Raw genomic sequence first — 13,309 nt, 5'->3', positions numbered from 1 at the left:
AATTGAATCTGGAGATTAGGCACCTGAGAGGTCTGATTGAGGTGTTTATGACCTTTGGTGGAATGACTTTAAGCTCAGTGCTTAAAATCATTGATACTGATGACTACACATGAGGGGGCATAAATTCAAATTGAGGAAGGGTGGTTGTAGGTCACATGTGCAGAAATTTGCCTTCAGCCAAGAGGGTAGTTTCTTTTTGCTGTTGTAAAGATGGATAGCTGCTGTTGTAAAGATGGATAGGTTGAATATATTCAAGGGGAATGGACAGGTGAAATGTGGAAGTGCTGGCTTTTGTTTTTTTGCCTGATGCTGTACAAAGTTGCTTTTTTTGTATTATTTGCCACTATTACTGATAACTCCCAATTAGGAAATTTTAGTCAATTATCTTGAGGGTGAAGTCACTCATTGCTTTGTTTTCACAAAGCAGCTCTGCTTACTGTATCAGATGTCTGGATTGTAGGGCATATTACATTGGTGAGACTGCCATGTGATGAAAGAGCACATTTCAGAGCATGGGTCGGGACTGTCTGCACTGTTAATTTTGATTGCTCTGCCATTACCAAAGTTACTAGAATGAAAAACAACCTTGATCTGCATTGTGTGACATCCATATTTTTACCACAGCCCACTGTGAATTGAAATAAGAGGAGTTGCACCCATCCTTTTATGATAGCTTGTAGTGCAGTGAGTGCTGGTATGCACCTCATGTTATTTTGCAAGTTTGTATCAATTAATGTTATATTATTAATATTTACATGTTATATGAACCCTATTTATACCACAGTATGCTGTGCATCTGTCTAAACTGAAGAGGCACCTCACTTCTAAAGTTACTTACTGTATTTTATTGATTTCTATCAGGTTTATTTTATTTATTTATTCCATCTTAGTATTCATTTTGTTATCTGTAACTATATTGAGTTTATTTTAACTCTGCTGTTGTAAGAAACTTTTTATGTTTCTTAATTTTGATAATGTGTAGTTGACATAAAAAAGTTTCTTGCAACAACTCTGTTGTTGCAAAAAACTTTTTATGTCAACTACACATTATCAAACAACCTCTGGCTAGGAAAACCAATAAAAGAAGAGAATGTCGATGCACATGGAAGTTTGCTTTTTTTTAATTGCTAACTGAACAATTAATGACAAATTATTCCAGGATTTTTTTAACCACAGCCATTTTCTTTAACTGAATTAAGAAAAATTTCAGTTCTTAAAAATTAGAATATTTTAATGCAGTTTTATTATTTTTTGCAAAAAAGACATAAAAAATGGTATTTTAGCAAAAAAATAAATTCTGTGGCCAAATAAACTAGTATGAGAGTGAGACAGATTCTCCATAAAAAATCTGGAGAGTTAGCAGCTATATAGTTCAAGTCAGCCAGTGATTTCCTGTATGTTGGCCTAATGACTCATGAGTATAATAAGGAACTGTACAGGGAAATAGAGTGGGCCAGTAAATCAGTCTTATTATAGGGGATTTAAATTTCCTAGATATTGACTGGAATTTGTGGGTTGGTCACTCACACACTAGCAAGGCTTTTGTAGATTTATTGGATGATTGTTTTCTACATTGGCATGTTCGGGAGGCAACTAGAGGGAGTAATACTCTTGATCTGATTATCAGTAGTGATTCTAAATGCATTAAGAATCTGCAGATAAAGGAACCACTAGGTGGCAGTGATCATAGTGTGCTGAAGTGGGATTTACTCAAAGAGGTAACTACCATCAGGGGTAAAGGGAAGAGTTTTTGCTTTCGTAAAGGTGACTACGGTGGTCTGACACAGTATTTAAATTCTATATGGTGTGACCAACTGATGATGTTACCAACAGCAAATTCAAAGTGGGAAGCATTCAAAGAATTTATCTCGGAAGCTACTAGGCTTTACATACCAACTAAAAAATATTGTTCAAGGTTTAGGCCTAAATGGGTGTCAGATGAACTAATGAGACATGTGGCAGAGAAGAAAAATGCATGGGATACATATAAATTAATTATTATTATTATTTGGTTTTTAGGAGCATTAGCAACTAAGGGCATATTGCTCCGGGAATATGCGGTGGTCATTCCCTGACCTTTCCCTATCCTCCGTATTTGGTGGTGACGGTTTCGAACCCCGGTCTAATCAAGAAGCGTGTGCTAGCACTGCTGCTCCTTCCCACCTGGTTACGGAGGTGCATATATAAATTAATTGGTGAAATGGAAGCCTATGATAGATATAAGTTAGTCTGTAACCAAGTCACAAAGGAGATTAGGCAGGCAAAGGCAGATTATGAGAAATCCTTGGCAAAGGATGCAAAGAAAAACAAAGAGTTCTTTACCTATGTAAACTATAGAAGGAAAGGGTTGAATCAGATTGGTCCACTGGATATTGATGGTTCAACTGTTGATCCTGCTCAGGTGGCTAACAAACTAAATGAGTATTTTGCATCTACATTCACCCATGAGGAGTTATTCAGGGAGGGGAATGCCAGAGGTGAGTTAAACTGTAACAGTGAGCTGGATGATTTTGTAATAACTGAAAGTGGAGGAGAAATTGTTGAAGATAAACATAAAAAAGGCACCCGGGGTGGACGGGATCTATCCAGTTATATTATAGGAAGCAGCTAAGGAAGTAAGCAAATCCTTAGCCATAATTATGAGAGCTTTTTTGGACTCAGGAGAGGTACCCATTGACTGGAGATGTGCAAATGTGACCCCAATTCACAAAGCAGGATCAAAGGGCAATACAAGTAATTATAGACCTGTTATTTTAACTTCTGTTCCAGGAAAATTAATGGAGGCACTGCAGGATCATCTAGACAAGACTTCAGTTATAGCTCAGATACAGCATGGTTTTGTTAAGGGAAAGTCTTGCCTGAACGATTTGATTGGATACTATGATGCAGTCACAAAGGAATTGGATGCAGGGAATAAGTTTGACATATATTTGGATCTTAGAAAGGCTTTTGATACTGTTGCACATGGACGACTGCTACACAAATTGGAGCAGTGTGACATTGGAGGCAAATTGCTGCTATGGATAAAGGGATGGTTGAGTGGGAGAAGACAAAGTAGTAATCAATGGACACTGCTGATCGTGGACTAATGTTATTAGTGGAGTCCCTCAGGGTTCAGTGTTGGGTCCATTATTGCTTTCTGTATTTATAAATGATATTGATGATGGTATATCAAGCTTAATGTCCAAATTTGCAGACGATACAAAGGTTGGCAGGGTTATTAAGGACACCAATGACAGTACGCTGCTGCAACAGGATCTAGAAAAGTTGAGCAGATGGGCTGAGAAGTGGCAAATGAAGTTTAACATTGACAAATGTAAAGTACTACATATGGGAAGCAGCAAACCCAGAGTGACATATCAACTCTGTGGTACTACACTGACAGTGGTAGAGAACGAAAATGACCTGGGGATAATTGTGCAGACAGATATGAAGTTCTCTGAGCAGTGCAGACGGGCTGCAAGAGTAGCTCATGGTGTCTTGTCAATGATATACAGGAATTTTTCTAGCAGGGATAAGGAGGTGATTTTTCCCCTGTATAAGGCAATGGTCAGGCCACACCTTGAGTACTGTATACAGGTCTGGAGGCCTCATTTTAAGAAGGATATAGAGCTGTTGAAACGAGTACAGAGAAGGGCAACAACATTAGTGAATGGAACAAAGGGTGGCTCTTACAAAGAAAGGCTTAAATTTTGCAAATTACAGTGTCTGGAGACTAGGCACCTGCGAGGTGATCTGATTGAGGTGTATTGAGCATGCTCAAACTCTTGAATAGTTTGAGCATGCTCAATGCTGATGGAATTCTTCCTCTTGCTCAGAATAATCATTTGAGTGGGCATAAATTCAAATTGAGAAAAGACAGATGTAGGATAGATGTGCGAAAGTTTGCCTTTAGCCAGCATGTGGTTGGTGGAACAGACTTCCATCCTTTGTTGTGGAAGTTGATAGCCTAAATAAATTTTAGGCTAAGCTGGACAGGTACTTGGAACGAATGGAGGAATGGAGGGGTGAAATGGGAGTGTTTTTTTTTTTTTTTTTTTTTGGCTGATGCTGCATAAGCTTGCTTCCTTGCATCATATGCCTCTAGTAATGCTAATGCTCTATATAATTTTTATTTATTTTTAAAACCCAAGAAAAGCTGCAGTGGGGGAAGTCCAGCATACCTTAGAATCAAATGAAAGTTTAAATGAGGCTGAAATGTTAGCAACTAATGAACACCACATAGTAAAAAAAAAAAAAAAAGTGTATGTTATCTCATTTAGACAGGAGAGAAGCCTATTTGCAGGGTAGAAAGAGAGCACAATCCTCTTGTTTAAAAATTTTATATTACAAGATTGATTTTTAACTTTTAGCTTTTTTTTTTTTTTTTTTTTATGAAAACTCCAAACACGAAAGGTATCAAAACCTATAGTACTTAGTACCGTGCATGGGTTAAAGGAGAAGTATGGGGGGAGGGGGATGCCGGAAACTTTGCTCTAGAGACTAAACATGGGTTTCACCACTTCAAGCCTCCAATAAGCAAAGTGGTGGTATTTCACCGGTTAAAGCATTACTTTAGCTTGCATTACTTTTCTATCTGTACATTAAAAAAGGTTTTACTCCTAGTGATGTTTATTCGAGCCAATGGGAGAAGAGGCTGGGGCAATTACCTGCACATATGTCACTACAAATGTGCAGGTAAATAATTAGATAGGTCATTTCCTGATTAGATTTCGATCAGTGCATTATAATGTTATTATTATAAGTAATAAGTAAATAAGTAAATACAAATATTTACAAAATACTAAACTATTTACAATCATACCTCTACTATATTGGGATGATGGGCTCCTTCATTAGCTGACATTAATATACAAAAAATGCTACAATGGAACATCAAATGATGCAGGGCATGGTCATGTATTACACAGTGAAACACATGCATGAGGTTGGTGAACGTTAAATGGAAGGAACACAAATGGGTTACTGGGCAGAATCAGACGCTGTTGACAATGTACAGCACGTATGTGGGACGCATGCCAACGTTTTCACATTGCAAGGCAACTGCACTGTCTAATACATGACCACCCCTGCATCATTTGATGTTCCATTGTAATGTTTTTTGTATATTAATATCAGCTAATGATGGGACCCATCTCGTCACGATGTAGTTTGTATATTTTGTATAAATTGTTTAGTATTTTGTAAATATTTTAGTCCTACTCTTTCAGATGCAACAATATTCTTCATGCATTATGGAACCCGAAGCAGAAGGCCTCTTCCTAAGTGACATGTGTAAATGCAGGTAAATAATTACATAGTGATATTTATTCGACCTTGAGAGGGTGGGGGTAGCCAATGGGAAAAGAGGGATGCAGGTCACTTGGTACAATTGGGCAGGGCAATTACATCACTACAGTTCACAGATAAATAATTACATAGGTCATTTTGTGATTAGATATCGATCAGTGCGTTTTGACAAGTGTCTTTTACGTAGAAAATATTTGACTTACTTTGTCATACCTCTACATTTTACACAGAAAAGCATGCATGGGGGTTGGCGAGCAGGGAGTAACCCCACCTAGTGAACATTAAAAAAAAAAAAAAAACACATAATGGGCATAAGATTGGCAGTTCCAAATTGATTTTAAACATATTCACTAAGATAGTCTTGGGAAAGGTGAAATCACCACAAGTGATAATTTTATTCTTATTACATATTTTAGCAAGGGACCACGATACAAATTCATTCGGCACATTTCAGTTGTTGTATTTGGAGGAATATACAGGCAGCTCTTGCTTTACGAGTTTTCGCTTAACGAGTTCCTGGATTTACGAGTTTTTTTTTTTTTTTCAAGTATCAACAAAATCAAAAATATGAACATTAATTACAAAAAATGAACGTTAAACATTCATAAATACTGCATTTCCAACCATGCAAGTAGCTATATAATACAGTGTACCCCGCTTTACGATATTAATCCGTTACCATCGTATTGCATCGTAATGTTAACCCAATAACACATTGTTTTTTGGTAATTCATTCCATGAACTCGGAAATTCAAATTTTTGCTATATAACTCCTTAAAAGGTTGTTTTTGTAGTGTAAATTGTATTAGTTACCAATTCAAATCATTAAACGCATTACACTTTCATCGTTATCATATGTTCTGTTATAAGAACCAATTTTGAACGGCTTTGTGATATTTTTCTAAAGCACATTTCTGGAAGTCACGACCATAAAAAAATGAAAACAATTTGCACTTTCTGGTTTATTTGGCTTTTCTGTTACTGCAAACAATTATAAATGGGTAGTAAACTCAATGTTATTGCTTTTGTGAAAATACCGATAGCTAGAATTGTGTGGGTTTTTATGTTATTATGGTGAAATGTGTTTGCTCTTTACTGAAATCTTCAATCGTATAAAAAACATAAATTTTCAGAATCTTCTCTTCATTCCCTTTTTTTTTAAAACTTCGCAAACTTGTTACTCCACCCAAATCATGTTAGTTGCAATTTGTGTGTTCCATTAAAAAATGTTTATGCATGCTATTGAAATTTATAAAGAAAAGAGAAGATTATCTTGGAAATAAACGTCCCTTGAAGCATTTCTGAAGACGACAACTCCTTTTTCAACAAACCAACGAGTGCCGAGCCAATAACGAGTGATCAACGAGTGTGCATTCAGTCGATGATGATGAACAATAAACATTGTTTAACATTTGTAAGTCATAAATAATTTCTCTATTATTATAATTTTCTTGATTTTGCAGGCTACATTTTAATTTCTTTGGATAAACCAATCATTGTTTAAACATAAACTAATTAGCTAACTAATTTCATTGTTGATAACATAACCCCTATTTTTAACATTATGTCTATGGGAAATAAATTCCCACTTTACGAGTGTACGCTAGGAACGAATTAACTCGTAAAGTCGAAAACTACATGTACGCACTGATAATGAAGGTGAGGTGAAACTTAATTTTGATGTGTAGTACCTTGAATCTGAGTGAAGAATGCAGCCACCTTGCAAACAAATTTACCAAAGCCACCTGGTTTTTAAAATAACGGCTTCAACATTAATGTAGCTAATATCACAGCTATTCAATAAATTCATAATATGCTCTATGCTTCCTCAATTTGGTCTAGAGCAGAGGTCAGAAACCTTTTTTGAGTGAAGAACCATTTTTGATCTAATTAAAAAAAAAAAAGAATCCTTAACGCATCAGCTCAAGCCAAGCTGGGGAGGTTTTTTTTTTTTTTTTTTTTAAGAAATGGAATAGAGTGGGAAGGTGTTTTATTAAAAATATATAAATATATTTTGAAATATTATTTATTAATACTGGAAAATACAAATTAATGTGACTTGCTGCCGAACTTCTTGAGCGAGTCTCTCAATATCAGGCCAGTATGCCATAATTTTCATCTTTAAACATGCTGAGAGACTCGCATTGTTCTGACAGTTTCATGATTTATTTTTAATATAGTTCATGTTTGAAAATATGTGCGCGCAGAAATACATAGAACCAAAAACTGAGAGATGTCCAAACGTGTCTGGTAAACACAATTTGGTCTTGCTTTTTCAACTCATCTATTGCCATCCACTTGTGTAGAATTGCAAGGGCAACCTTTTGCCTATCCAAATCTTCAATTTTAGTCTTATACTTCACATGTCCTTGATTTTTAAATCCTTTAACTCCATTTAAAATTGTGCTTCATCAGTTTCAGGGAATGGAGAAAAATTTAACTGAGAAGTACTCACTTCAAGAGGTTTGATTAAAAATGATAATGTCACCTTTTCCTTCCTAAAATCCTCAAAACTATGGCTAAATTCGGTATGTATTTCGACAATCGTTTGTTGAAAAAATGGCAAATTAATAGGGTTGGATTATTTTTAGTACCTTCTTGATATTTTTTTAACATTGGAAAATATAATAATTTGCCACTTCCTGTGTCTCCTTTGAAAACTCATAATTGGTGTTCAAACAAAAGCACTTCTTCCAAAAGCTGTGTTACTGCTGTGTTACCTTTTCCTTATAATTTCTTATTTAACACATTTTAAATGTGAAGTCACATCTGCCATAAAATAGAATTTTTGTAACCAATCAGTGCCTTCTAGCTCTTCATATTCAACATTCATATCCTTCTGTCTTAAAAATAATTTCACTTCGTCAAGAAAAGCAACAAATCGCATCAACACGACACCTCTAGAAAGCCATCTAATGCTGTTATGCATTAGATGGACTGTGACCACTGCTACCCAGTGGGTCTTTTACCTGTAAATTCTTAATGCAAGAAGAATTGCTGCAATTAACCATATCAATAGTACCGCTTTCTCTTGTTGCTTCACTAACATGCTATTGTTGAAAACAGTCATGCAGTAAATCCACAAAATTCTTGCTAGTTTGTGAGTGAGCAACCCACAAATTCCAGTCAACCTGGAAAGTTAAAATCCCCCGTTATAAGACATTCTGATTTACTGGCCCACTCTATTTCTCAGTATAGTTGTTTGTTATACTCATCATAGTCATTAGGCCTATAACATGCTCCTATTCTCATTTTCTCACTGATTATGTCACAACAAACTGACCAGTGCATTGACCACTCATGTTGACTAGATGCACCTGCCTTAGATTTGATATGCTTGTTAACTAAGAGCATAGCCCCTTCCTGTCCTGTCTGTATACATTTTACTCCCCATATTCAAATTCAGCATTGCTTATGTCTGAGTGACACCACATCTCTGATATCCTTACAATTTCTGTATTTGATAACTTAATCAATACTTCAAATTCATCCAATTTATTTACAGTGCTCCTAGCATTAGTGTCATGCAACTCGCTAGGGGGACGATTGTGTCCAGCTATTTGTATGATGTGCTCCGTAAAATTTTATTGATTTGTGTGTTTTTTTAATTAAAGTATTAAGTTCCTATTAGTGCCACCACATTAAGATAGGCCCTTGGATTGCCAGATGCAAGTGCTTTATTATTTGAGCAGACAACAGATAAGTATTAAATGAATTTCTGCATGTTCGTTCTGCTTCTTTATACAAGCACTTTCAGCCATTATCTTGTAGTTCAAGTTATACATGTGTCCAACAGACACTTGACCTTGACCCGGCATTAGAGTTTCGCATAGCTGCTCTGCTCTCCCCCCTACTTAGACCCCTGCTATCTGTGGATTTCACTGTGGGACAACTAAGGTGACCGGCTGGTCACAGTGCCAATTGTTTGCAAAACCACAACTGGTGGTGATATTAAATTGTCTAGTAACACTGCAGTATCTGAATTAGCATTAGTAGAGGCATATGATGCAAGAAAGCAAGCTTATTCAGCATCAGCCAAAAAAAAAAAAAACACACCACTCCCATTTCACCCCTCCGTTCGTTCGAAATACCTGTCCAGTTGAGCCTTAAATTTGTTTAGGCTATCAACTTCAACAACAAGTGATGGAAGTCGGTTCCACCAACCAACCACCTGCTGGCCAAAGGCAAATTTCCGCACATCTATCCGACATCCGTCCTTCCTCAGTTTGAATTTATGCCCTCTGAGGTGATTATTCTGAACAAGAGGAAGAATCCCATTGGCATTGAGCATGCTCAAACCATTCAAAGCCTTATACACCTCTATCAGATCACCTCGCCAGTGCCTAGTCTCCAGACTCTGTAATTTGCAAAACTTAAGCCTTTCTTCGTAAGAGCAACCCTTTGTTCCATTCACTAATCTTGTTGCCTTTCTCTGTACCCGTTCCAGCAGCTCTACATCCTTCTTGAAATAAGGCCTCCAGACCTGTATACAGTACTCAAGATGTGGCCTAACCATTGCCTTATGCAAGGGAATAATCACCTCCTTATCCCTGCTAGAAAAATTCCTGTATATCATTTACAAGACACCATGAGCTACTCTTGCAGCTCGTCTGCACTGCTCAGAGAACTTCATATCTGCCTGCACAATTACCCCCAGGTCCTTTTCATTCTCCACCACTGTCAGTGTAGTACCGCAGAGTTGATACGTTGCTCTGGGGTTACTGTTTCCCATATGTAGTACTTTACATTTGTCAATGTTAAACTTCATTTGCTACCTCTCAGCCCATCTGTTCAACCTTTCCAGATCCTGTTGCAGCAGCGTCCTTAACAACCCTGCCAACCTTTGTATCATCTGCAAACTTGGACATTAAACTTGATATACCATCATCAATATCATTCATAAACACCGAAAACAACAACGGACCCAACACTGAACCCTGAAGAACTCCACTAATAACATTAGTCCACGTTGAGCAGTGTCCATTGATTACCATTCTCTGTCTTCTGCCACTCAACCATCCCCTTATCCATAGCAGCAATTTGCCTCCAATGCCACACTGCTCCAATTTGTGCAGCAGTCTTCCATGTGCAACAGTATCAAAAGCCTTTCTAAGATCCAAATATATAATATCAAAGTTATTCCCTGCATCCAGTTCTTTTGTGACTACATCATAGTATCCAATCAAATTGGTCAGGCAAGACCTGCCCTTAACAAAACCATGCTGCGTCTGAGCTATAACTGAATTCTTGTCTAGATGATCCTGCAGTGCTTCTTTAACCAGTGCCTCCATTAATTTTCCTGGAACAGAAGTTAAACTAACAGGTCTATAATTACTTGTGTCAGCCTTTGATCCTCCTTTGTGAATTGGGGTTACATTTGCACATCTCCAGTCTATGGGTACCTCTCCTGAGTCCAACGAAGCTCTCATAATTATGGCTAGGGGTTTGCTTACTTCCTTTGCTGCCTCCTTTAATATAACTGGATAGATCCCATCTACTCCAGGTGCCTTTTTTATGTTTATCCTCAACAATCTCTCCTCCACTTTCCTCTCAGTTATTACAAAATCATCTAGCTCACTGCCAATGTTTACTTTACCTACGTCATTCTCCTTCCTGAATAACTCCTCATGCGTGAATGTAGATGCAAAATACTCGTTTAGATTGTTAGCCACCTGAGCAGGATCCTCAACTGTTGAACCATCAATATCCAGTGGACCAATCTGATTCACCCCTTTCCTTCTTGAGTTTAAATAGGTAAAGAACTCTTTTCTGTTTTTCTTTGCATCCTTTGCCAAAGATTTTTCGTAGTCTGCCTTTGCCTGCCTAATCTCCTTTGTGACTTGGTTACAGACCAACTTATATCTATCATAGGCTTCCATGTCGCCCATTAATTTGTATGTATCCCATGCATTTTTCTTCTCTGCCACATGTCTCATTAGTTCATCTGACAACCATTTAGGCCTAAACCTTGAACAATATTTCTTAGTTGGTATGTAAAGCCTGGTAGCTTCCAAGATTAGTTCCTTGAATGCTTCCCATTTTGAGTTTGCTGTTGGTATCATCATCAGTTGGTCCCACTGTATAGAATTTAAATACTGTCTCAGACCATCATAGTCGCCTTTACGAAAACAAAAACCCTTCCCTTTACCTCTGATGGTAGTTACCTCCTTGAGTAAATCCCACTTCAACACACTGTGATCGCTGCCACCTAGTGGTTCATTTATCTGCAGATTCTTAATGCATGAAGAATCACTACTGATAATCAGATCAAGAGTATTGCTCCCTCTTGTTGCCTCACGAACATGCTTATGTAGAAAACAATCATCCAATAAATCCACAAAAGCCTGGCTAGTGTGTGAGTGACCAACCCACAAATTCCAGTCAATATCTGGGAAATTAAAATCCCCTATTATATGGGGGAGTTCAATATGACAAATACTACCTTCTGTCAAAATTCTAGCATCTGTTGGACCAACTCTGACTCCATTATCCAATGTATTGAGTGTAAGCAATTAATATGCAATGACTGCACCCAATCTGACCTGAAAAAATTAAATAAAAGTCGTCAGAAATCATTCTGTTGTGATAGATGTCGACTCAGAAATTCTCACAAAAGCCCTATAACTGTTGCAACGCAAAATAGCACTGAACCTGAGACACTTTCCTCCTCTTCCGCTAGCAAAGTTGAAATGTCCTACTCTAGTTTACTTGAGACAAATATCATGCCAATAACTAGAAATACTGACTCTGAATCTTACGTGGATGAAGCCTTTAATCCTTCTTTGTTGTCTCCGGGGGTCGCATCAACTCAAACACATATATCTGTGCTGTCAGAAGATCTCAGCGCTAACTCCCTCTCTACTGATACTCTGAATCCAACCTTTTCTACTCTGCAATCAAATGAATTCCAGGAACTACTCTTTAATACTATGAAGAAAATCCTCCATCAAAACAGTTAATCGGCGTACCTCATACTGCAAAATCTGATATTCTCCTGGATTTTAATACACTCAATGAAGGAAACTGCGAGCTATCCACGGAGATCCGTGGTATAAAAACAATATTAACTAATCAACAGGCTGAAATTTCTGAACATTAATGCCCAAATTAAAAATCTCACATCAATTATGTCTTGCCACTTAAGGGAAGCTAAGAAGAACTCTGAACCTACTCTTGAAACTAATGGGCTCAAAGTGAATAAGAATTCTTCATTACCTGATGATGCCATTAGTATTGAGACCAGATCTTCATCTTCCACCGGCCTCAATACTCCTACTGCTGCAAATATTAATTTGCCAAAGCCTGCTAACATTAATGATTCAAGTCATTCAACAGAGCAATTTATTGCCAAACAGTCTCTGTCAGATGATTCTTCTGATGTAAATCGAACCACTCCTACCACCTGCTCTCCTCTACGGAACAGTTCTGTCTGTACCTCTATTTTACAAGCTCAGAGCCACCAAGTGGAATCCTCTTCAACATCAGTTAAGGTTATTGTTATTTGGTTTTTAGGAGCATTAGCAACTAAGGCCATATAAGGTGGTCTTTCCCTGACCTTTCTGCATCCTCCGTATTTGGTGGTCACGGGCTCGAACCCCGGTCTAATCAAGAAGCGTGTGCTACGCACTGCTGCTCCTGCCCACGGAGGCGCCTCATCAGTTAAGGCAATATATGCAAAAATAACTGCTGCCACATCTAATGAGGTCTGCAAACCTGTCTGTAGGGCTGCTGCCACAGTGAATAAACCTGCTTCTGATTGCCAGTCTCAAATATCACACCAAGGGTCAAAACAGAACAAACCTTCAGAAAATGCTAAAGCCTCTATATCTCAAGATACTTTCTCCAAGCTCCCAGCCAAAATTCATCAAACACAGAATGTAACTAATGCAGATAAATCTCAGTTACTCAAACAAAAGTACAATATCACAATTATTCCCACAAAAGACCAAATTTTTGTTTCTAGACTCAGACCCGCCACTAAATCTGAAGATCTTATCAACTTAATTAAAGAAGAATGCAG

This window comes from Mastigoproctus giganteus, chromosome 13 (assembly GCF_048544385.1).
Source record: "Mastigoproctus giganteus isolate SK-2022 chromosome 13, ASM4854438v1, whole genome shotgun sequence".
NCBI classification, from domain to species: domain Eukaryota; kingdom Metazoa; phylum Arthropoda; class Arachnida; order Uropygi; family Thelyphonidae; genus Mastigoproctus; species Mastigoproctus giganteus.
Note: the sequence above shows the minus strand (reverse complement) of the source record.